The sequence below is a fragment of the Mobula hypostoma genome, chromosome 16, assembly GCF_963921235.1.
Source record: "Mobula hypostoma chromosome 16, sMobHyp1.1, whole genome shotgun sequence".
NCBI classification, from domain to species: domain Eukaryota; kingdom Metazoa; phylum Chordata; class Chondrichthyes; order Myliobatiformes; family Myliobatidae; genus Mobula; species Mobula hypostoma.
Window position 1 is genome coordinate 52980480 of NC_086112.1, and position 26189 is coordinate 53006668.

Consider the following 26189-nt stretch of genomic DNA (forward strand, 5'->3'; position numbering starts at 1 on the left):
TTTCTGTATTAATATTTCCTGTAATTTTATTATATTCTAACAGTGTATTAGTGCCTATATGGCTTACCCTTTTGTATACTTATTCAATAAAAAGATTTAAAAAGAAAGAAAAATATCGTGCACTAACTTTTGGATAAGCAGGTGTCTAATGAGCAGGCTGGTCTTGTGGAATTTGGAAAAGAACAGGGGACTGAACAGAAACATGCAGGATTCTGATTTGCCATGATTGCTTTCATATGGAGAGGTTGCTTTCTCCAATGGAGGAATCTAGAATTAGGGTCATTGTTTCAAAATATAGATTGTCCATTTAAAACAGTGATGAGTATTTTTTTCTATTGGATGGTCATGGGTCCTCAAAGGAAGGTGAATAATTTTTTAAGGGAGTGAAGGGAAATTCTTGAGTGAGCCGGGGTAATGAGTTGCTACAAATAGATATACAAAGCTTATTTACATGAATGGGCTTGTACAACATACAATATGTCCGTCTGTGAGGAATAGGATACTTGAATTCCACCCTGGACTCAGTGCTCATTCCAACAGGGCAGCAGGTGATCAGGTGCACTGGCAAAGAATCTCCAGAATGTTCTTGGACTCATGTTGGTAAATCCAGCATTGTTGCACTTGTTTATTAGGTGTAAAACAATATTAAGAATGAATTACAGGTTCCAATCTTCTGTACAGCTATGGGGTTCCACAGTGTAATTCCTCTGAGCATTTGCCTTTACACAACAAAAACCTCAACATAAATCATTTGCAACTGGAAAAGTACAGGACATTTGCACTTTCTTTTAGACAAGCACATACATCGATTGATTCACTAAAATATGTCCTCATACTGTGATCTTACTCCAACTGAGTTCAGATTTGCAGCGTATGGGACCAAATGTGCTACTCTAGACACTTTACTGACCAAATTACAATGAAGCAAACAAGATAATTTAGCAATTGTTATTTAAAAGATAACAGAGTCACACTGGTTGTTTTGTCTGTCTTGTTAGGTGTGGTCTTTCATTGATTCTATTGTGTTTCTTGGTTTCACTCTATGTGCTTGCAAGAAAATGAACTTTAGCACTGTACAGGATGACATATGAGCTTTGATAATAAATTTACTTTGTACTTTATACTTACACAACATAGAAAAAGGGTCATTCTTAATAATATTAATTGACAAGCAGTGAAACATCAATAGTTTTACTGTCATGTAATACATTGTAAAGCTCCATGACTAGTCAGAATATTATGTTTAATTGTCCCTCCTAGGCAATAAAACTCAGGCAAACTTTATGAGACACTGAGGCATTGTCATAGATTCAAGCTTGTGGATGCATTGTTGAATAAATGCAACATCATTTCCTGGATGGCTGGAAAAGATACTAAAGTGGTACATCAAATAGGAGAGTTATCCATGTGTTCTGGCCAAAATTATTTCTCAATCAACATCAATGCAATCGGACTATCTGTTCATTTATGCATTATTTTCTTGGGAGTTTACAGTTGAAAGCCAGCCGCTGAATTATCTGTATTACACCTCAACATAAATAATTAAACTATTTGAAGGCAACTTGTCATGTGCGTCTTCCTTTTCTCAATATCCCAAAAAATTCTATTACTCATAATAGCAATTTATATATATCACTTTTGGTTCAAATTTTATGCTGGAACAGAATTTTCAAAAGAGCTTTCTATTAATTAGCCAGACAATCTCCAATCAGTAGAGAGTTCGAACAAGCATTGGAAAGTCTCTAAGTCAAGAGCCAGATGTACTAGCCTTTTCTTTTAATGGCTGGAATTAATTTAACCTGCTACAGATGAATATAGCACTGACCTGTGAAACACCAATGCTCGTTATTATCATTGAAACCACAGTTCAAATTCAGCTGAAAGACTTATTTCCCACAGTGCTGTGAACTGCTCTATAAATAGATCAGAGAAGAAAATAACTTGAAAAAGTAGTTGTTATTTCACAGAGTACACTTAAGGGTCACTAAAAAAAAATTGCTTAACTCTTTTTTGCATCTGCATTGTGCAGGATATCTCCAATCTGCAGTGGAAACAAAGGAGATTTATGCACATTATTCAAATGATATTCTCATGGAGGCATATTGCTACTACATTTGTCTCTAATATGCTAAGAAATAGCACAGTTGCTGCATTATGTACATAAAACATTATACAACTGTTTTCTGTATCCCAGCTTATCATACAAGTTAGTATTCCTGTTTTTGAAATCTCTAAGGCAAACATGGTTTGGAATTCTTTGTTCATTCCTTGTGGGCAACGTTGTTCATAGGTACTTTAGGATCATCTTGTTGATCCAACTTCGATATATTAATGGGAAAGGGGACTTTGAATACAAATAATGATTTACTATTTGTCTTAGAAACATCTCCACATGTTTCACATGCAATGAATCATTTTGAAGCACAAAGGAATATGTTTAACATTATTTTATTCAATTTATTGCCTAAAATAGATGTACTAATGGCCAATTTAAAACAGCTGGACACTGTATTTAATCTCCATGGGAGCTGAAGCCTCTGGTAAGTTAGTTATGGTCTGGTTAAAGATACCCATGGCAGTTGCATGAAATGAGCATACTTAATTTCAATTTAGAAATTTGGATCCATTTTAAAATATAGAACATGAAGATTAGAGGCAATAGAAGTTAGAATATTGGCAGTGCAAGAAGTGAACTCAAGATGGGGTAGGTGAAGTGGTTAAGTAGCCAGAAAAGCACTGGGAACATTAAAATAGGTAACTTGTGCACAACCTAGAAACGTACTCCTGAACTCCAGCAAACTGTTCTGAAGCTTTGTGATGGGAATGGTGTGGCACAGAGCAGACAAGGAATGAAAACCAAAATACACAAAAAAAAAGCTAAATTCCTGTTGGAAATTCATGCTTGTCCCTCCATAACCCCGGAGCCAAGTGAAGATTCCAGCCACAGATAAGCTAATACAAGGTAGACATAGGTGCTGCTTTGTAGATATAAAATAGGTAGATTGGACAAAAAAAATGACAGGATCAAAAGATCAGCCTCGAGTCACATAGGACGTATATGTTAATAATTTGGTTCAACCATTAGCAAGAAGGTCGGACAGAATTTACGGCAAAGGGATAGAGTCTGTTATAAAACAGTAAACCAATGTTTTGTGAGATGCAAAGTTACAACTCATCCAGGACTCCTAATGAATGGATTGAGTGATAACATAAAACAGTAGAAGATCAAAGAGAGGTGGAGAGGGAGAGCAGAAACAAAGATCCTGTCAGAATTGTAAGATGGTTGTGAATAAGCTACATAGTAGCAACTGTCTCAGAATGGATAAATTAAGTCATTTATTCAAGATATTTTATTTGTGAGTTTAGCTACCAAACTACCAGATTAAGTTATTCCTGGAAAGTAGTACATTTCGGGAGTGGTTTTTGGATGGGACCAGGACATAGGAGCAAAATTAGGCCATCTGGCCCATCGAGTCTGCTCTGCCAGTCAATCATGGCTGATCCTTTTTCTTTCTCCTCCACAACCCTAGTTCCTGGCCTTCTCCCTGTAACCTTTGGTGCCATGTCCAATCAAGAACTTATCAATCTTTGCATTAAATACACCAAACGACCTGGCCTCCACAGCTGCATGTGGCAACAAATTCCACAAATTCACCACTCTTTGGCTAAGGATATTTCTCCAAATCTTTATTTTGAAAGGGTGCCCCTCTATCCTGAGGCTGTGTCCTCTTGTCCTAGACTCTCCCACTATGGGAAATATCCTATCCACATGTAGGTAGGCCTTTCAACATTTGAAACATTTCAATGTGATCCCCCCTCATTCTTCTGAATTCCAGTGAGTACAGACCCAGAGCCATCAAACATACTTGTAGGATAACCCTTTCATTAACTTACATAGAAACACAGAAAACCTACAGCACAGTACAGGCCCTTCGGCCCATAAAGTTGTCCCAAAAATGTCCCTACCTAAGAAATAACTAGACTTACCCATAGCCCTCTATTTTTCTAAGCTCCATGTACCTATCCAACAGTTTCTTAAAAGACCCTATCGTCTCCACCTCCACTGCCGGCAGCCCATTCTACGCACTCACCACTCCCTGAGTAAAAAAAACTTACCCCTGACATCTCCTCTGTACCTACTCCCCAGCACCTTGTGTCCTCTTGTGGCAACCATTACAGCCCTGGGGAAAACGCCTCTGACTATTCACATGATCAATGCCTCTCATCATATTATACACCTCTATCAAGTCACCTCTCATCCTCCGTCGCTCCAAGGAGAAAAGGCTGAGTTCACTCAACGTGTTTTTATAAGGTATGCTCCCCAATCCAGGCAACATCCTTGTAAATCTCCTCTGCACCCTTTCTATGGCTTCCATATCCTTCCTGAAGAGAGGCAACCAGATCTGAGCACAGTACTCCAAGTGGGGTCTGACCAGGGTCATATATAGCTGCAACATTACCTCTCGGCTCCTAAATTCAATTCCATGATTGACGAAGGCCAATACACCGTTTGCCTTCTTAACCACAGAGTCAATCTGAGCAGCTGCTTTGAGTGGCCTATGGACTCGGACCCCAAGATCCCTCTGATCCTCCACATTGCCAAGAGTCTTACCATTAATAGTATATTCTGCCATCATATTTGACATACTAAAATGAACCACTTCACACTTATCTGGGTTGAAGTCCATCTGCCACTTCTCAGCCCAGTTTTGCATCCTATCAATGTCCCGCTGTAACCTCTGACAGCCCTCCACACTATCCACAACACCTCCAACCTTTGTGTCATCAGCAAACTTACTAACCCATCCTTCCACTTCCTCATCCAGGTCATTTATAAAAATCACGAAGAGTAAGGGTCCCAGAACAGATCCCTGAGGCACACAACTGGTCACGAACCCCCATGCAGAAAATGACCTGTCTACAACCACTCTTTGCCTTCTGTGGGCAAGCCAGTTCTGGATCCACAAAGCAATGTCCCCTAGGATCCCATGCCTCCTTACTTTCTCAATAAGCCTGGCATGGGGTACCTTATCAAATGCCTTGCTGAAATCCATATACACTACACCTACTGCTCTTCCTTCATCAATATGTTTAGTCACATCCCCAAAAAATCCAATCAGGCTCATAAGGCATGACCTGCCTTTGACAAAGCCATGCTGACTATTCCTAGTGACATTATACCTCTCCAAGTGTTCATAAATCCTGCCTCTCAGGATCTTTTCCATCAACTTGCCAACCACTGAAGTAAGAATCACTTGTCCATAAATTCCTGGGCTATCTCTACTCCCTTTCTTGAATAAAGGAACAACATCAGCAATCCTCAAATCCTCCGGACCCTCTCCTGTCCGCATTGATGATGCAAAGATCCTTGCCAGAGGCTCAGTAATCCCCTCCCTCACCTCCCACAGTAACCTGAGAGGAATTTCATCCGGTCCTGGTGACATATCCATCTTGATGCTTTCCAAAAGCTCCAGCACATCCTCTTTCTTAATATTTACATGCTCAAGCTTTTCAGTCTGCTGCAAGTCATTACTACAATCACCAAGTTCCTTTTCCATAGTGAATACTGAAGTAAATTATTCATTAAGTACTTCTGCTATTTCCTCCGGTTTCATACACACTTTCCCATTGTCACACTTGATATTCTTTCGCATCTTATCCTCTTGCTCTTCACATACTTGCCAAATGCCTTGAGGTTTCCCTTAATCCTGCCTGCCAAGGTCTTCTCATGGCCCCTTCTGGCTCTCCCAATTTCCTTCTTAAGTTCCTTCCCGTTAGCCTTATAATCTTCTAGATCTCAAGTATTACCTAGCTCCCTGAACCTTTTGTAAGTTTTTCTTTTCTTCTTGACTGGATTTATTACAGGCTTTGTACACCACAGTTCCTGTACCCTACCATAACTTCACTGTCTCATTGGAACATACCTATGCAGAACTCCACACAAATATCCCCTGAACATTTCTCACATTTCTTCCGTACATTTCCCTAAGAACATTTGTTTCCAATTTAAGCTTCCAATTTCCTGCCTGATAGCCTCATAAATTCCCTCACTCCAATTAAACGCTTTTCTAACTTGTCTGTTCCTATCTCTCTCCAATGCTATGGTAAAGGAGATAGAATTATGATCACTATCTCCAAAATGCTCTCCCACTGAGAGATCTGGTACTTTACCAGGTTCATTTCCCAATACCAGATCAAGTACAACCTCTCCTCTTGTAGGCTTATCTACATATTGTGTCAAGAAACCTTCCTGAACATACCTAACAAACTCCATCCCATCTAACCCCTCGCTCTAGGGAGATGCCAATCGATATTTGGGAAACTAAGATCTCCCATCATGACAACTCTGTTATTATTACACCTTTCCAGGATCTGTTTCCTTATCTGCTCCTCAATATCCCTGTTACTATTGGCCGGCCTATAAAAAACACCCAGTAAAGTTATTGACCTTTTCCTTTTCCTAACCTCCACCCACAGAGACTCCATAGACAATCCCTCTATGGCGTCCACCTTTTCTGCAGCCGTGACACTATCTCTGATCAACAGTGCCATGTGTAGCACTTGTTCCAATTACAAGGATCAGTGCCAGGAGGGAGATCGGTGGGAAGGGATGAGGGGGGACGAATGGTCAAGGGAGTCACGTAGGGAGCAATCCCTGCGGAAAGCAGAGGGGTGGGAGGGAAAGATATGTTTAGTGGTGGGATCCCATTGGAGGTGGCAGAAGTTACGAAGAATAATATGTTGGACCCGGAGGCTGGTGGGGTGGTAGGTGAGGACAAGGGGAACCCTATCCCTAGTGGGGTGGCGGGAGGATGGGGTGAGAGGAGATGTGCGTGAAATGGGAGAGATGCGTTTGAGAGCAGAGTTGATAGTGGAGGAAGGGAAGCCCCTTTCTTTAAAAAAGGAAGACATCTCTTTCGTACTGGAGTGAAAAGCCTCATCCTGAGAGCAAATGCAGCGGAGACGGAGGAATTGCGGGAAGGGGATGGCATTTTTGCAAGAGACAGGGTGAGAAGAAGAATAGTTCAGGTAGCTGTGAGAGTCCGTAGGCTTATAGTAGAAATCAGTAGATAAACTGTCTCCAGAGATAGAGACAGAAATATCAAGAAAGGGGAGGGAGGTGTCGGAAATGGACCAGGTAAACTTGAGGGCAGGGTGAAAGTTGGAGGCAAAGTTAATGAAGTCAACGAGCTCAGCATACGTACAGGAAGCAGCGCTAATGCAGTTGTCGATGTAGCAAAGGAAAAGTGGGGGACAGATACCAGTATAGGCTTGGAACATGGATTGTTCCACAAAGCCAACAAAAAGGCAGGTATAGTTGGGACCCATATGGGTGCCCATGGCTACACCTTTAGTTTGGAGGAAGTGGGAGGAGCCAAAGGAGAAATTATTAAGAGTAAGGACTAATTCCGCTAGACAGAGTAGAGTGGTGGTAGAGGGGAACTGGTTAGGTCTGGAATCCAAAAAGAAGCGGAGACCTTAGAGACCTTCTTGATGGGGGATGGAAGTATATAGGGACTGGACATCCATGGTGAAAATAAAGCGGTGGGGGCCAGGGAACTTAAAATCATCGAAAAAATTCAGAGCATGAGAAGTGTCACAACCATAGGTAGGAAGGGATTGAACAAGGGGGGATAAAACAGTGTCAAGGTATGCAGAAATGAGTTCGGTGGGGCAGGAGCAAGCTGAAACAATGGGTCTACCTGGACGGGCAGGTTTGTGGATCTTGGGTAGGAGGTAGAAAGGGGAAGTGCGGGGTGTGGGAACTATAAGGTTGGTAGCAGTGGATGGGAGATCCCCTGAGCGGATAAAGTCGATGATGGTGTGAGACAATGGCCTGGTGCTCCTTAGTGGGGTCACGATCGAGGGGTAAATAAGAGGAGGTATCCGCGAGTTGTCGCTGTGCCTCGGCAAGGTAGAGGTCAGTACGCCAGACTTCAACAGCAACCCCTTATCGGCAGGTTTTATAGTAACGTTAGGATTAGTGCGGAGGGAGTGGAGAGCAGATCGTTCGGAAGGAGTCAGGTTGGAATGGGAACAAGGTGTGGTGAAGTCGAGACAGTTGATGTCCCGTTGGCAGTTGGCAATAAAGAGATCCAGAGCAGACAGAGGACTAGAACGGGGTGTCCATGAAGAGAAAGAGGGTTGAAGATGGGAGAAGGGGTCTCGGAACAAGTGCTACACATGCCCTTACACTTCCTCCCTCACTACCATTCAGGGCCCCAGACAGTCCTTCCAGGTGAGGGGACACTTCACCTGTGAGTCGGCTGGGGTGATATACTGCGTTCGGTGTTCCCGATGCAGCCTTCTAAATATTGGCGAGACCCGACACAGGCTGGGAGACCTTTTCGCTGAACAGCTACGCTCTTTCCGCCAGAGAAAGTAGGATCTCCCAGTGGCCACACATTTTAATTTCACATCCCATTCTGATATGTCTATCCACGGCCTCCTCTACTGTAAAGATGAAGCCACACTCAGGTTGGAGGAGCAGCACCTTATATTCCGTCTGGGTAGCCTCCAACCCGATGGCATGAACACTGACTTCTCTAACTTCCGTTAATGCCCCACCTCCCCTTCGTACCCCAGCTGTTATTTATTTATTATAACTAATTTTTTTTCCTCTCTCTCTCTCCATTTTCTCCCTCTGTCCCTCTCACTATACTCCTTGACCATCCTCTGGGCTTCCCCCCTCCCCCTTTCTTTCTCCCTAGGCCTCCCATCCCATGATCCTCTCATATCCCTTTTGCCAATCAACTTTCCAGCTCTTAGCTCCATCCCTCCCCCTCCTGTCTTCTCCTATCATTTCAGATCTCCCCCTCCCCCCCACTTTCAAATCTCTTACTAGCTCTTCCTTCAGGTAGTCCTGACGAAGGGTCTCGGACTGAAACGTCGACTGTACCTCTTCCTAGAGATGCTGCCTGGCCTTCTGCGTTCACCAGCAATTTTTATGTGTGTTATCAGAGTTTCTTTCCTGCGTCCACAGAATTCCCTGACTGCCTTCCTCTTCCTTTCCCTACCCGTCTGAGCCACAGGGCCGGATTCTATGCCAGAAGCACAACCACTGTTGCTTCCCCCAGGTAGGCTGTTTCCCCCCCCCCCCCCCAAGAGTACTCAAACAGGAGTACTTGTCATAAAGGGGGGTGCTGGTGGCAGACCCAAATGCACGACAGAGTCACTGAAGTACTAGGAACAGGACTTGGTATGTCAAGAAAGCAAGGGAAGTCAGACCTGGACGAGGAACTAGGAACTTGGAGCCTGGACTAGTGACATGGAACTCCAGAACCAGAGCCTGCACAAGGACCCAGAACCTCGATCTTGGTTGGGACTCAGAACCCAGGTCTTGATTCGGAACCCGGGACTAGGATCTTGGTAAGGATAGGATGTGGAACTCCTGCACAGTATGAGAACACAAAGCCTTGACTTGGACAGGACGAGGTTCTTAGACGTGGCTTGGCCCGGACGAGGTTCTTAGACGTGGCTTGGACCGGACGAGGACTCCTGGAAAGGACATGGGAACCCCAGTACCTGGCTGGGCAAGGTACTCCTGGGCTGAACGAGGCACATGGACAGGATGAGAACACAAAGCCTTGACTTGGTTGAGGGAGAGACAGGAACGCAGAGCACAGAGCCTGGACCCCCTCCTAGGGTGCAGGAAGTAGGGCCGGGACTCATACACAGAACACTGAGAGACAGATCTCCACTCAAGGTAGTGGCAAACAGCCAGACCTACCCAGCAGAGGCAAGGGCACAAAGAGACGGTCCCCAACACAAGGTACCAGCAAATGGCCGGACCTACCTAGAGAAGGTATGGACACAGAGACAGTTCAAAACAACGATAGGCAGTTGCTTATCTCGCTCCAGCAGTTGAACTTGACAGCGGTGCAGGCGAAGGTTGCAGGCAAGCGTTACAGGCAAGGCAAGGCTTCAGGGGAAGGGGCAGAGAAGGGATTCAGACAGGGGTTTTTAACAGGAACAATCCAGCAGCCAAGTCCTGGTCTCCGGAGGTATTTATGTGTCTGCCCAAATGAGAATCAGGTGCCTCAATTAGAGCACCCAACAGAACAAAGGAAAACCAGAAAACCTGGAATAAGGATTGATGGACCAGTCTGTGAACCGGAATGCAGACTTCACAGACTGGACCATGACATACTTATTGTCAAGGGGTACAGCCACAGGGGTACTTTCTAGTGCCTGACTCTTCCCTTTCCCCCTCCTGACTGTGACCCACTTGTCTGTCTCCCGTGGCCCTAGTGTGACCACCTGCTATAACTCCTTTCTATCACCTCCTCACTCTCCCTGACCATACGAAGATCATCGAGCTGCATCTCCAGTTCCCTAACACGGTCCCTTAGGAGCTGCAGCTCGACACACTAGGTGCTGATGTGGCCGTCCAGGAGGCTGGGAGACTCCAAGACCCCCCCACATCTGACACCGAGCACAGAAAACCGGCCTCACACACATACTAAAAGAACAGGAATTTTGCAGATGCTGGAAATTCAAGCACACACATCAAAGTTGCTGGTGAACGCAGCAGGCCGTGCAGCATCTCTAGGAAGAGGTACAGTTGACGTTAGGAAGGGTCTCAGCCTGAAACGTCGACTATACCTCTTCCTAGAGATGCTGCCTGGCCTGCTGCGTTCACCTGCAACTTTGATGCGTGTTGCTCACACACATACTACTTCTTTTCCGCAATTAACACAGGTAAACCTACCTCGCCTCGTCCCGTTACCGCTTAAGCCCGTTGAGCCAAAGCCCCATCACTCTGCCACTTCTCACTCCACAGCCCGCTCAATATAGCAGTCTTCTTTTTAAACTTTTCCCGCTCTACTGGCTGATGTCACACGCCTGCACAGTCTTGCCTCTCCTTTACCCCGAGTAGTAAAACTGCCTTCACTCCGGAAATCCTTAGCCATTCACCCGCAGCCTTCTTGCTCTGAATCAAACCTTGCTCCAAATCTTACTTATTTCAGTAAGAATCTGTTCCAGGGAGCTGACCATTTTGGTATTAATGTAAACAATGAGGCAGATTTACTTAACAACTTTATAATGCATAAGCTAATGGGGATCAGGTAATTACATTTAAAAAAGATAACAAAGCAAGAAATGCAAAATGATTAATATAAATCCAAAATAAGGATACTGAAACATAGCTCTTTTCCCGTTCTTCAGGTGCAAGAGCTCTGGTTGCGAAATAAGTAAGATATAGGCAGTCCCCACATTACAACAGGGTTGAGATCCTGTGAACTGGACTGTTTGAAAGTTGAAAATGAACTTAAGAGGAAGAAATGCTCTGGCATCCAGCCTCACTGACTCAGTGAGGGAATCTCTGCTTAGCTCAACCAGCCTTCGGTTTTTATGGCTCAGAGATGGTGATGGGGAGTGGGGTAGAAGGCACACAGAAATACCCTGTTGCCACCAAGAATAAAATGCCTGTAGACCTGCAGTTTCCAACAAAGCCATCCCCACCTATCCTGCCAATCTACCAAATGGTCATTCATATAGATCGTCTGTCCATAGTCAGGTATTTATAACCCAGGGACAAATTCCATTGGTTTTCCCAGATATATAATGCTTTAAAAACAGTCTTTCAATCCATCTGCTTTAGCATCTCATGGAATTACTGGTAGTATTTGACTACAGTCTCCAGTCAACACTAAAATAATACCTCCCATTAATTTGTTATTGCTTCCAAAATTTATGTAACAGCACAAAATGCTTCTGTGGCTGCTTTGTTGGCCATTGTACATTTATCCCAGACAATGCTTAAAATTTATTAAATTTATTTTCCTTTGCCATTCCTTGACCAATGTTTCATATTGGAGACACCATATTAAAAGGGAGTTTAAAAGTTAAAGGTGCTCTTTCCCCCATCAAAAATGAAGGAGGAATGTCTAATGGTGCCACAATCAGGGCAATCACATCTTGTCCTCAAAATTTAGTCAGAAGTAGATTAATGAGGATTGTTTTTTCACTCTACCTGAAGCATTCAAAAGAAAAGTTATTTCTTAGTCATCGTAAATAGCCTCAGTGATAGTATCGATGGCAATTTTTTTGGTATGTTACTAAATTTGGTTCTTTCTCTCATTTGGTTCAAATGCTACCAGTCATCTAACTGATTTAAATTGTAGCTGGTTTCTTGCAGGAATTCAGTGCATAAACTTTTGGCTTTTCTTTGTGGTTCAGGCAGACCGGAAGAACATGATCAGATCCACCAAAGTACCTTGTACCTCAAAAGTAGATCTGAAAAACCTCATTAATTTAAATGTTCTGTAGTGGCCTCCTACAGTTTTTTTTTGTAAGAGAAACCAAGAGTGTAGTGCACAACTGTCTTCTAAATCCAATTCACATGCAAACTTTTATATTTCTAGGTTGCTTCAATACTGAGCAATGTGACATCCAATGTTCTTATGATGCTCAGCAATATCCCATTCTATTTTACAATTTTACTTTTGAACAGAGACAAATTTCAAAACAGCCATTTTAAAAGAAAATCTCAGCAATGTACGTCAAAAATAAATCTGAAAAGAATATCATCACTTTTCAATCAATTTAGTTTCATTTGGATCATTGGTATCTTAAAAGAGGTTAAGTTAAAAACTGGCCATTTTAGAATAAATTCGGAATGCCTTGTTCAGGAGTATATGGTTAAACCAGTCACTCAGTAGCCATTAAAGGATCAAGAAGAAAAACATTCAGTTCAGTGAAAATGCCAGTTAAAAAAAAACATCCACTGACCCGAAAATGTGTGTATGTGTTTGACAACCCACATAATACTGTGTGGAGTGAATAAAGCGATTTATGGAAAATGAATGAACACAGTTGACAACACCTTACTCTGATAAATTAGTTAATGTCAAAATTGCAAAAGAAATTGTATTCCAACTGATTGTACGTTCAACGAACCAGATAATGTCGCTCCGAATTAAGTTCTAATGGACAGCTGCAATCACAGAGTTTGAAATTAAGGCAGGAATTTCCCTTGAAAAATGCCTCAAGCAATTTTTGCTATTAAGTAACTTCAGAAATTTTCTGTTTGCTGAAAGATTTCTGGTTGAACTCAAAGTGTAATTTCAATAAATATGATCTCAAAATTATCTTCAAGTCCTTCTGCTCACCTCAAAATCAGAAAATATTAAAATCTTACAGCAGATGAGAAATTATTTAGTGCATGTTTCCATACTGCTCATTTGAGTTCCCCTTAAGTACCCACAGGCCCTCTAGGTACTCCCAGGAATTCATACATTGTGATCATAATTTATACTAAATAATTTGTAAACACATGGTAATAGTCTGAATAAAATAAAATGCATGCATCTTGGATCCTTAAGTCAGCTGCTAATACAATACAAAGTAGGTATAACTAAATCATCTCTAATTTCAAACAGAAACAAAAATTGCTAGAAATACAGATTAGGCTGTATCTGTGGAAAGAGAAACAGGATTAACACTTCAAATTATGAGCCTATCTAATGAGGTGTCTTCAACTCTAGCTGGTAGCGGTTTCTCTTTCCACAGATATTTCAAGCATTTGTTTCAGATTTCTGGTTTTTAAATGTCTGATTTTTGTTATCTAATTTGATTTTCTATATGATCTGATTAGATATAAATACCAACCATAGGTGAAGTGTTACTTTCATTGGCTATGGTGCGAAGTTTGTCACAATCCGTTTAGCAACTTTTTCCCCATGGAAAGATCATCACTGCACATGTACAATAGAGAGAAAAGGGGAGTGGTGAAAAGCATTGTGAGCTTTTTGAGATGTGAGACAGAGATGATCTTAATGTTTGCTTTTCTATCGTTTTGTCCAAGTTCAAGTTTTTTGTCATTGGCACAGGCACATGCCTGGGATAAATGGTATAAAAATTAGCTTTTTTTTACAACAGCAGCACAGTACATTAAAATAGGACTAATATAATTTACATAAACTTAGAACATAAATTATATAATCTATACAATCATTCCATTTTTTCTCCACCTCCATTAATTTGTTCCTTCAAATATCAGGAGCAGAGTGAAGGAGTTTTCCAACAAGGTTCTTTGACAGTAAGTGATGAGCTCAGACAATACTTAGTTCATCTATTTCTAAAAGACACTGCTTTGCCTGTTTTTCAATTATCTAATTGCTTCTTAAACAGTTCATTGCCATATACATGGAAGTCCATTCCAAGAATCACTACTGTAAGAGAAATAAATTAAGTTACTAGCTCTAAATTTTGCTTAATTAATTTGCTCGTGGTTTCAAGAGCCAAATTAATTTATTCTTTATCAAACTCTTTCAGCTAATTAACTCAAATCTACTTCTAAGACCGAACTAAGTACCTTTCCAGAATGTCTCTGAATCTTGAAATTAATTTGTGCACAGAATCCCAACTAAAATAATACAGGGTGAGTAGGTCACATGGGTTTGGTGCACTCAATGTGCAGAATCATCTCTTCATTAGACAGCTGCAGTTTGTCCATGGAACTGGAATCTTGCTCTTGGTGTGCAATTGTTCGCTTTGCAGTACACCAGTCTTTACAGTACAGACATCCATCTATGCAATGCCTTTAAAAAGTGGTGGAAATACATCCGACTACCCTGACCTGGACCATCTAGCGGTAAATGTCGTCCATTGTATCTGCCCAGGGAGTTTTCCACCATAATCCAGGTTTTTACATTTTCCGCCATACATTCCACCTCAGACCACTGTCAGGCAGGCACTGGAGGAGCTGAGCAATGTAATCAGTGGGCGCAAAACTGTTCACTCTGATGCCTTTCCTAACATTGCGGGAGATCTCAGCCAGACCAGCTTGAAGAAGTCTCTGAACAACTACCACCAACATAATCCCCTGCGGAACCAGAGGAGTCAACACACTTGACCACTGTTATACCATTACCAAGAACACTTACCATGCCATCCCACGCCTACAATGGAAAGTCCGATCACCAAGCCGAACTTCTACTCCCAACGCTAAGCAGAGACTAGTGATCGCAGCACCAATGGTGAGGACCAAGGTGGTGTGGTCAAAGGAGGTGGAGAAGTGCCTTATTTAATTAATTTGAGATACTGTGCAGAATAGGTCCTCCTGGTCCTTCGAGCTGCACTACACAACAACCCCAGATATAACCCTAGCCCAAGCACAGGACAATTTACAATGACCAATTAACCTACCAACCCGTACATCTTTGGACTGTGAGAGGAAACTGGAGCGCCCAGAGGAATCCCAACCAGTCACAGGGAGAACATAGTGTTACGTATTGTAACTTCAAAACATTAAATTAGTTCAAAGAAACTCCCAGGAGTCTGGAAATGCAGGTTTAACTTCAAGTTTACTTTAAGTGAGACTTGAAGGCATCATGTGGTAGCATAATGATATATGAAATTAATGTATTTTTATATTTAGTGTTTATATATAATTTCTCAAATATGAAATACATAACACATACAAATTCTTTACAGACACGGTGGTGGGAAATGAACCCAAGTCATTGGTACTGTAAAGTGTTCTGCTAACCACTACACTACCATGCCACCCCAAGTGCTTCCATGACTGCTTTGAGTTAGTGGACTGTCAATATTCAGGGGTTCATCTTCAAGTCTGAATGAATATGCCATAGTTGTCACTGACTTCATCACGACCTGCATGTGGATGAATGTGTACCTTCGAAAACTAACAAAAAGCCATGGAAGAACCAGGAGATTTGTAGTCTGTGAAGGCTTGATCTGTGGCATTCATGACTGGCGATCCAGAGCTATACAAGTAGTCCAGGAAATCCACCTTAAGGGCAAAAGAACTATTCTGATTGAGGTTAGAGATGTGATCAGATGCACCTCAGCTCTGGCAGGGTTTGCAGGCCATTATTTCCTACAAAGTGAAATCTAACATCATGAAAAGCTGTGATGCTTCAGTCCCAGATCAGCTCAATGCATCTTACACCTGCTTTGCAAGGGAGAACAAAACTTCACCTGTGCAAATCCCTGCAGCATCTGCAGACACTGTGATCTCTGTCTCGGAGGCCGACATCAGAACATCTTTCAAGAGGGTGAATCTTTGCAAGGTGCCAGGCCCTGATGGTGTACCTAGTAGGGCTCTGAAAACTTGTGTTAACCAACTAGTGGGAGTGTTAAAGGACATCTTCAATCTCTCACTGCTGTAGTCGGAGGTTTCCACCTGCTTCAAAAGGGTGACAATCGTGCCAGTGCCTGAGAAGGGCAGGGTGAGCTGCCTCAATGTCTATCTCACAGGGGCACTCTCATCTACTGTGATGAAGTGCTTTAAGAGGTTGGTCATGGCTAGAATCAACTCCTATCTAAGCAAGGAACTGGACCTGTGCAATTTGCCTATTGCCACAGTAGGTTTACCGTGGATGTACCCTCACTGGCTTTCCACTCAGCCTAGTACTGCAGCTTAATGTGAAAAAGACTAAGGAGTTGGTGGTAGACCTGAGGAGAGCTAAGGTACCTGTGACCACTGTTTCCATCCAGGGGTTCAGTGTGGACATGGTGGAGGATTACAAATACCTGGGGATACTAATTGACAATAAACTGGACTGGTCAAAGAACACCGAGGCTGTCTACAAGAAGGGTCAGAGCTGTGGCTATTTCCTAAGGAGACTGAGGTCCTTTAACATCTGCCGGATGATGCTGAGGATGTTCTACGAGTCTGTGGTGGCCAGTGCTATCATGTTTGCTGTTGTGTGCTGGGGCAGCAGGCCGAGGGTGGCAGACACCAACAGAACCAACAAACTCATTCGTAAGGCCAGTGATGTTGTGGGGATGGAACTGGACTCTCTCACGGTGGTGTCTGAAAAGAGGATGCTGTCTAAGTTGCATGCCATCTTGGACAATGTCTCCCATCCACTACATAATGTACTGGGTGTACACAGGAGTACATTCAGCCAGAGACTCATTCCACCGAGATGCAACACAGAGCGTCATAGGAAGTCATTCCTGCCTGTGGCCATCAAACGTTACAACTCCTCCCTTGGAGGGTCAGACACCCTGAGCCAATAGGCTGGTCCTGGACTTATTTCATAATTTACTGGCATAATTTACATATTGCTATTTAACTATTTATGGTTTTATTACTATTTATTATTTATGGTGCAACTGTAATGAAAACCAATTTCCCCCAGGATCAATAAAGTATGACTATGACTCACTGGGAGACCACGGTCAGTGTGGATCAGAAATAACACTCCTCGTTGTTGATCATTGTTGGAGCACTTCAAGGATGCATGCTTAGCCCAATGCTCTATTCTCTCTACACCCACGGCTTTGTAGCTAGGCACAGCTCAAACAACATCTATACATTTGCCGATGGCAGGACTATTGCTGGCAGAATTTCAGATGGTGACAAGGAGTTGTAAAGGAGTGAGACTGTGGGGTGTTGCAGCAGATCAACTTTGCACTTAATGTCAGTAAAACCAAAGATCTGATTATGGACGCAAACATCCCGGACCTCCTGTCCCATGATCCTTTCGTATCCCCTTTTGCCTATCACCTGTCCAGCTCTTGGCTCCATCCCTCCCCCTCCTGTCTTCTCCTATCATTTTGGATCTCCCCCTCCCCCTCCCACTTTCAAATCCCTTACTCACTCTTCCTTCAGTTAGTCCTGACGAAGGGTCTCGGCCTGAAACGTCGACTGCGCCTCTTCCTAGAGATGCTGCCTGGCCTGCTGCGTTCACCAGCAACTTTGATGTGTGTTGGTTGAATTGATTATGGACTTCAGGAAGGGGTATTCAAGGGAACACACACCAGTCCTCTTCAAGGGATCAGAAGTGGGAATTGTGAGCAGTTGCAAGTTCCTGGGTGTCAAGATCTCTGAGCCCAGCATATTGATGCAATTGCAAAGAAGACATGTCAGCAGCAGTATTTCATTAGGAGTCTGAGGAGAATCAGTATGTCGACAAATACGCTCACAAATTTCTACAGGTACATGGTGGAAAGCTTTCTATCTGGTTGCATGTCTGATATGGAGTGGTAATTGCACAAGAACAAAAAGAGTTGCAGAAATGTGTGAACTCATCCAGCTCCATCATTGCCACTCGCCTCTTCAGTATCAAGGACTCTGTCAAAATGCAATGCCTCAAAAAGATGGCATTTGTCATTAAGGACCCCTTTCACCCAGTTAATGCCCTTTTTTCATTGCTACCATCAAGGAGGAAGTACAAGAGCCTAAAGAACACACAATGTTTCAGGAACAGCTTCTTCCCCACCACCATCAAGATTTCTGAATGGACAACGAGCCCACAAACACTACTTTGTTTTTTTTTTCCTGCACTTTTTACTGTAATTTATGGTTTTTATGTATTGCAATGTACTGCTGCCCCAAAACAATAAATTTCACAACATACTGTATGCTAGTAATATTAAACCTGAATCTAATTCTGATTATTTACCTCCCCTTTAAGAGTTGTAAACCAGGCATGAATTAGTTTAGCTCAGCAAGTGTATGGGGCTATTTAAAATCCTATCCTTAATATGTGCTGTCGGAGGCCCTCCCTCCTGGGTGCTCAGGTTCTTGAAAGAGCACAAAAGACATGGACAAATAACACCTGGTTCCTACCATTCAGACACGGTTTCCTGTACAAGGCCCAGTCAGTGTGATAATTGCATATACGTGAAATAATTTCAGTGGAGTGGTGTCAAATGTGTGTTGCAAGAATTGTGCACTCACACCGCCACACATCTGTAACGTGTAAGGTCCCAGTCACATTCACGAATTGAATTTATGTTACAATTCAGTCACATGGTATAGTAAAACTATAGAGTTGAATTTCATCACAATGTAGATCTCTAAGTCTAGGGATCAGACATAAGTTCTTCGCAGCAGAAATTAGGACCATAATAAAAGGAAAATAGTTTTCGTGAGAGTTGATTTTTTATTTTGCTTTTGTTCATGTGCCCTAGTGTAACTAGAAACTAATGATGCTTTCCAAGTATTGGTTGATTGCCAGAGGAGATGTCTCATGGCCAATGTTATGTGTCTGCTGGAAATTTTATATTTTAACATAGGCAGAAATATATACCATGGATCGGTCTCTTGATCTAAGCATCTAGTCCTAGCTAAAATGTTGATGGTGTTCTTGGCTTTAAGAGCACCCACCATCAGTAGTAGATATCTATTCAAAAGTAAATATTACAGATACTTGGAATCTGAAACAATACAGAAAGTGCTGAGAGTATTCACTAGGTCCGGCAGCATCTGCGAGTTAGTGTTTCAGGCCAACAACCTTCCATCAGATCTTTCATGAATCAAGGGATTTTCTAAAGCAGCAGTTTCCCAGATGGGAGCTGGTCAAATTTCTGTACAAATAAAAAAGTTTCACAACCTTACTTTAAAATTCCTCCTTCTTTGTGATGGTCCAACATTTCACATACATCTTTGATCACTTTTTGTTTCAGGGCTAGCTCTTAGGGATTCTTTTACAGAATAGCAATGCCTCATTATTAGAAACTTCACCCTTGATTTTAATTCCCTCCACAGCTTCAGCTCATGTAACCTCTTAGCAGCTCATTGCAGACTTACAGGTCTGGCCTCCTGGACTTCCCGTCTTCATCATCCCAGCATAAGTTTTTCCATACTTCTTACTTATCTGCTATTGAGAAAATAGTTCACATTAAAATATTTCACTCACTCTTTTTCAGATCCACCAATTTTCCCCATAAAAGTCAAGTACAACGACTATACACTCTTGCTTAATTCATCCTAACTTAGCCATTTTACAATCTTCCTTTCTCATCTCATTTACATCATCAGCAAATTTGGATACTCTTGCTTCTATGACCCCATCAATGTCATTTGTACATTTGATGAGATGTGAGATGTGCAGACTACAGTACAAATCACAAGCAAACACCTCTTGCTACGTTGGCTAATCAGAAAACAACTAGTACTCTTGGTTTCCTTGCCTCCCATCAGTAACCAACTCATGTCACAAGGTTACCACCAATTTCTTGTTCTTTCCTATTCTTAGTAGTATTGTGAAGGCAAATGCATTAATGAAAGGCTTACAAACAAATGCCTCTTTATAGATAAATTTCTTCACACAATCACTACATTATTTACATGACAACAAACACAAAATGCTGGAGGAACTCAGCAGGCCAGGCAGCATCTACGGAAAAGAGTAAACAGTTGACATTTCAGGCTGAGATCCTTCATCAGGATTTCTAACATCGACAGATTTTCTCTTGTTGATGAAGAAACTATTACTGTTTTATGATCACCTCTGAATTACAACATGAAAATAGAGGAATCAAGTTAGTTAGCTTCTGAAAAAGATTAATAGTTTGAAAAAGGTTAATAGTTAGGATAAGACACTTACCAGGTTTCCTTAACTTCTCTATTTTTTTGTTCCAACATCATTTATGTTTGAAGGAAAACACCCTTCCTTTAACATATGCCTTGGTCATTACTCTTCTGCAATAGGATTGGGTTTCTGTTGCACTGGTTCACATATAATCATCAGGATACCATCTGTGTGTTACAGATTCATCCTTGATGATGTTTACATTGCTGGAGTTTAGTCAGATTTGTTCTTCATTGATCACTGATAAGCAACATGTGTTTCTCATTCTCTGGCACCTTCCACAGTGTTCCTTACTGACACAGGCATAACAAGCAATGTTAACATGTAAACAATTAACTTCACACCTGATTTATTAACAACATTCCTTGTGCAGTTGAAAGAATGTATTTAGAAGACTGAAGTTTTAATGCCCACTATACTTCAAGAGTTTTAAAGTAGGAATTAAGATAAATTGTCATGTTAAGCATATTTTGGACCGCCAGTTTTTAATTGCCAATGAAAATATAATACTTTGCTCTCCCAGTCATCCAAAATAGTAACAATAATAATAAAATGGCACTCCCTGAAAACAGTTATCAGGAATCCAGGCATGTGTGCTCTGTGATATTTCACACACTGACTTTAAAATGCACAAAAATAGAAACTGAACTTCTATATTATTGTATCCACTCTCATGAGATGCCCATGCCTGTATTAACTGTTTGCAGACACAGATGTCTCTGTGTCTTGCCAACCTCATGGCCACAGCCATACAGTGTGGAGGAAGGACAGAAGCCAAGGTCCAACCAAAGCCTACCCCAGTGACAGTGGGCAATATCATAGGCCTTGTCTGTTTTATCTACAGTCTCTGGCAATCAGAATTATTGAGGTACAATCCAAAAAGACTGTTCGTTCAAAAATATATAAAATATTAGCCAAAAAAAAAGAAAAACATGTATTTGTTATCATACATTCTTTTGGAAATTGATTGGAATTATTCATATTAATTAAAGTACCCAAAGCACAAAACACTTGCCTTCATTTTCCTAATCCATCCATGTTACTGACCCCACTCAGACATATAGGACCTGTCAGCTGTGGCTAGTGTAATGCCAGAGGTAGAGAAGGAGTGCATTTGGCCTGTCACCTCGGAACTTTACGGATATGTCATTGGATTCAGTTCTGCATACAGTGACAGCACAGGTCAGATGTGTCAACATCTGCACTGAACAGGCATGCGAGCTCGGACCTCACTGCATTGCCTCTAGCTAGCAGCTCCCCACAGAACAGCTGGTTGCCTGTCAGCCTAATCAGACCCTATATTTGTCAAAATAGCTGACAGGAACATTTTTACCAGAACACAATAGAACATTTCACAGAACACATTATGCAAATTTAACCATCCGTGTTCAGTGTAAAACATTTGACCTGATGAATATCAAAATCTGACAACTTTGGGGCGTTGTGGTTCACAGACCTTTCTTGTTCATAAGACCATAAAGCGTAGGAGCAGAATGAGTCTTATCCTTCTCAGTCACATTCTCCTGCCTTCACCCCATAACCTTTGACACCCTGACTAATCAAGAACCTATCAACCTCCTATCAATATATCAATATCAACCTATCAATATACTCAATGACTTGGCCTCCACGGCCACCTGTGGTAATGATTTATTATCCTCTGGCTAAATAAATTCCTCTTCATCCTTGTTCTAAATGAATGTCCCTCCTGTCTGGGGCTGTGCTCTCTAGTCCTAGATTCACTCACTGTAGGAAACATCTTCTCTACATCCATTCTCTCAAGAACTTTCAATATTCCATACGTTCAAGGAGTTCCTCCCGCCACATTCTTCTAGTGGGAGGAACTAAAGATGATGCCAGAGGTTTTCACAGACCTGGGCAACTTCTTCCAGCCCATCCGCAAAACAGCTTAAATTTCTCTTCCCATGTCTGTTTTTGTCCTTTTTAAGGTGGCTGGGGTCCTGCTGGAGTCTATGATCTACAGCTGCGCTCAAACTACATTCTTCACAGGCTGTGGATTCTCACTCTTCAGAACTTGCCAAGCAGCCGACATTTTGGAATCTCCAAGAGCAGCTTGTAAGATGTGTGCCTTCGGGGTGCGGCCCTGTGGACAACTCAATTCCTCGTTGGCTCCCTGAAGTGTCACAGGATATTGACACTGTGGGCACATCTGCCAGAGGCCTCTGCACTCAAGCGATCACTCCCTCTCTCTCTCTCGCTCAATGGTGAGAGACAGTCTGCTGATTCTTGAGTCAGGGAAAACACAAATAAGCGACGCTGCAGATTGTTAACATCGAAACAATCGCCTGGCCTTTTGCTGTTGCAGAAGCAATATCTCTCTCATTCGTTAATGAGAAAGAGAGTCTGTTGAGATGTCAAAGTGTTGGGATAGACAGTAGTTTCTGATATACTCTAATTCATGGTCTCTGGGAGCATGGTGGGTGGTGGGGGGCTGATGTTTTTGCTGGAGCAAGTTGGGGGGAGAGGGGAGGGTTGATGTTTTTTGCTGCTGCTTGGGCATGGGAGTGGGATCATCAGATTCTAAAGTTTTCTGTCATTCATTCTTTAGGCTTTTTTCTCTCTGTTTCGTGGATGTCTGCGAAGACTAAGAATTTCAGGTTTTATACTCTATACATTCTCTAATATTAAATTGAACCATTGAACTATTGATTGAGTACAGGCCTAGAGCCATCAAACAGTCCTCATAGGTTAACCCTTTTATTCCTAGAATCATTCTTGTGAACCTCTTCTGGAGCCTCTCCAATACCAGCACATCCTTTCTCAGACAAGGGGCCCGAAACTATTCACAATACTTCAAGTGTAGTCTAACCAATGCCTTATAAAGCCTTAGCATTGCATCCTTGCTCATATATTCTAGTCCTCTTGAAATGAATGCTAACATTGTATTTGCCTTCCTTATCACCAACTCAACCTGCAAGCTAACCTTCACAGAATCCTGCACAAGGACTCCCAAATCCCTCTGCACCTCTGAGTTTTCAGATTTTCTCCACGTTTATAAAATAGTCTATCCCTTTATTCCTTCTACCAAAGTGCATAATTGTTCACTTCACTACACTATGTTCCATCTACCACTTCTCTGCCCATTCTCCTAATATTCCTTCTCACATATGAATTATGTTTACAAAGTAACACATTATGCAAGCAATGCATGCTTAATCAAACAATATATTTACAATATTTCTCAAAATATTACTGAAATTTTAAATACACCACTCCTCCCTGCTTAGTGATAAACTTCAACTCAATATAGAATGTATCTCAACCCAAATATCCCAGATATGGCCCTTGTGGCTACGGGGATCAGGGGGTATGGAGGGAATGCTGGGGCGGGGTTCTGAGTTGGATGATCAACCATGATCATAATAAATGGCGGTGCAGGCTCGAAGGGCCAAATGACCTACTCCTGCACCTATTTTCTATGTTTCTATGTTTCTATCCAATGTTTTACACTCTAATAGTTGTATTATAGACAGTAGTATACTGTGTGTATATATATATATATATACACACACACACAGTATACTATATAATTCAACTACTATATAGACATCCACAGCATAGTAAATTTTAATCACATCTTTATCGCATCTGCAGAATTTCCTGTCTGTTCCCCTAACTATTGAATCCCCTGTCACTACTGCACTCCTTGATTTCTCCCTGAGCCGTGGAACCAAACTCCGTGCTAGAGACCTGTCGCTGCAGTTTCTCCCTGATAGGTCATCGACCCTAACTGTAACCAAAACAGTATACTTATAATTAGGTAGTACGGCCACAGAGGTACTCTGCACTGCCTGGCTATTCCTTTTCCCTCTCTTGACTGTTACCCAGGTACCCACTTCCTGCAACGTAGGGGTAACTACGTCCCTGTAGCTCCTATCTGTTACCTCTTCATTCTCCCATATGAGCCAAGAACTGATCTGTGGCTCTAGTTCTTTAATATGGGAATCTAAGCAGCTGCAGTTCAGTGCACTTTGTGCCGACGTAGTTATCAGGGAGACTGGAGGCTTTCCAAATTTCACACAAGGAACATACCACTACCTCTGGACCCATTCGTAGCACACTAATTATGCACTAACAGAAAAAAACTTACTGGAAACTTACTTTGAGCCTGTTTCTGTGCTTGCCCAGGACTTTCCTCACAGAAGCCTGTTAAGCCAAAGCCACTCCAACAATACCTGCTCTATTTACACCTCCATCCTTTTTATTGGCTCAAATAAGACTCACTCCCAATGAGATTGCAGTTTCAAAATGGCTCCTGCCCGGCAAGATGTTGCTCTCTCACTCGCTATTCTAAACAAATTCATTGCTTTCTTTTCTCAGTTATCACACTAAGCTCCCATTCCCCTCCCACTTACTACTTTACTGAGTAATTCTTTCCATTGCATTCCATGTCTGTGAATGCTAGTGTGACAATTGTCTGATAATTCACTGCTGTAAAGTTAAAAATTGTCTGTCACTAAGCAGCTGGACAATTTGGCTGGATTTTGCTGCTGGTTCTTGTCATGTGATATTTGTCTGAAAGCTCATTGATGTGGAGCTTGAGACAGTTTAAAATGAGGTTTGCCTGGTGTTGCTCAGTATCTTGAGTTCAATGTCCAAACTGCAAATAAATTTAGGCACATAGGGACATTACTTTGTTATTCCTCATGTGCAAGGCAAAAATGTTAAATAGGCTGGGAGAAGGTCAAAAATATGTTTGCAAACAAAACAATACAGAACATGTTCTTAACTTATCAATTATTTTGGATTCCACCTGGACAGCTAGAAAAGGACTTAAGGCAGCCTGAAGAAGAGCAACAGTAGAACTGGGCGATGTATTTATTAGATCTACATGGACATGAACATTTCTTCTGACATAGATTAGCAAAAGTTATCTCCTGGTATTTCCAATGAATCTTTAATTGATGGCAGTCCCATATTCACTAGCTTCTTCCATTTTACAATCAAGGTCTCTTCTCTCCTGTCTCAAGCAGATCCATTCTGGTTACCCAACATCTTCCCAAGGCTTGGCGGCTGCAGCCTCGTGTCATTGGTGTTCCCTCTCACTCTCTAGCCCACCTCTCCATTAATCAATGTAGGTCAATAAAATGTTAACTACTGTAGTTACTGATTAGGCCAAGCAGCATCTATAGGAAGAGGCGCAGTCGACGTTTCAGGCCGAAGGGTCTCGGAAACGAAGGAAACGTCGACTGCGCCTCTTCCTATAGATGCTGCTTGGCCTGCTGCGTTCACCAGCAACTTTAATGTATGTTGCTTGAATTTCCAGCATCTGCAGAATTCCTGTTGTTTGTAGTTACTGATTTTCAGGTTAGCAACGTCATTCCATACTAGAGCTTGATACTTTCTTCCACCCCTTTTTGCTGCCAGAGCTGAGAGTAAGCACATCTGTCAATGTGAAGCATCAGAACTTCAGAACCAAGAATAAACATTGTCTTCCCTTGGTGTTCATCTCAGCCCCCATCCACATTCTGACAGTAATCAAGAGCGATAAGTTTGGTTAATTTTTCCATCGCTAATAAGTGAGCTTTGAATAAAGAACCATTTTGCACTTAAATGAAGAGTTCCATGTCCTCACATATTTCAAAATTCTTTACTGCCAATGAATTTCTTTTGAAATGCCTTCAGTAAAAAAAAATTCAGCAGATGCTGGAAATCCAAAGTAATACAGACAAAATGCTGGAGAAACTCAGCAAGTCAGGAAGCATTGATAGAGAGGAATAAAGATTCGATGTTTTGAGCCAGAACCCTTCATCAGGACTGTCTTGGTGAAGGATATTGGCCCAAAACATCAAACCTTTATTTCTCTCCATAGATGCTGCCGGACCTGAAGAGTTTCTTCAGCATTTTGTCTGTGTTAATCTGAACTGTAAT

The 26189-nt window shown here is 42.0% G+C and overlaps 1 long non-coding RNA gene across 1 annotated transcript; it reads right to left on the reverse strand.

The window, feature by feature from the left end:
* Positions 1 to 624: 624 nt before the first annotated feature.
* LOC134357579 (uncharacterized) lies at positions 625 to 20550 on the reverse strand. Its single transcript, XR_010020660.1, has 4 exons — positions 20313 to 20550; positions 19514 to 19583; positions 13615 to 13700; positions 625 to 2041 (listed from the first exon to the last, which is right to left on the reverse strand). It is a non-coding gene; the product is annotated as an uncharacterized LOC134357579 (long non-coding RNA).
* Between the last annotated feature and the right edge of the window lie 5639 nt (positions 20551 to 26189).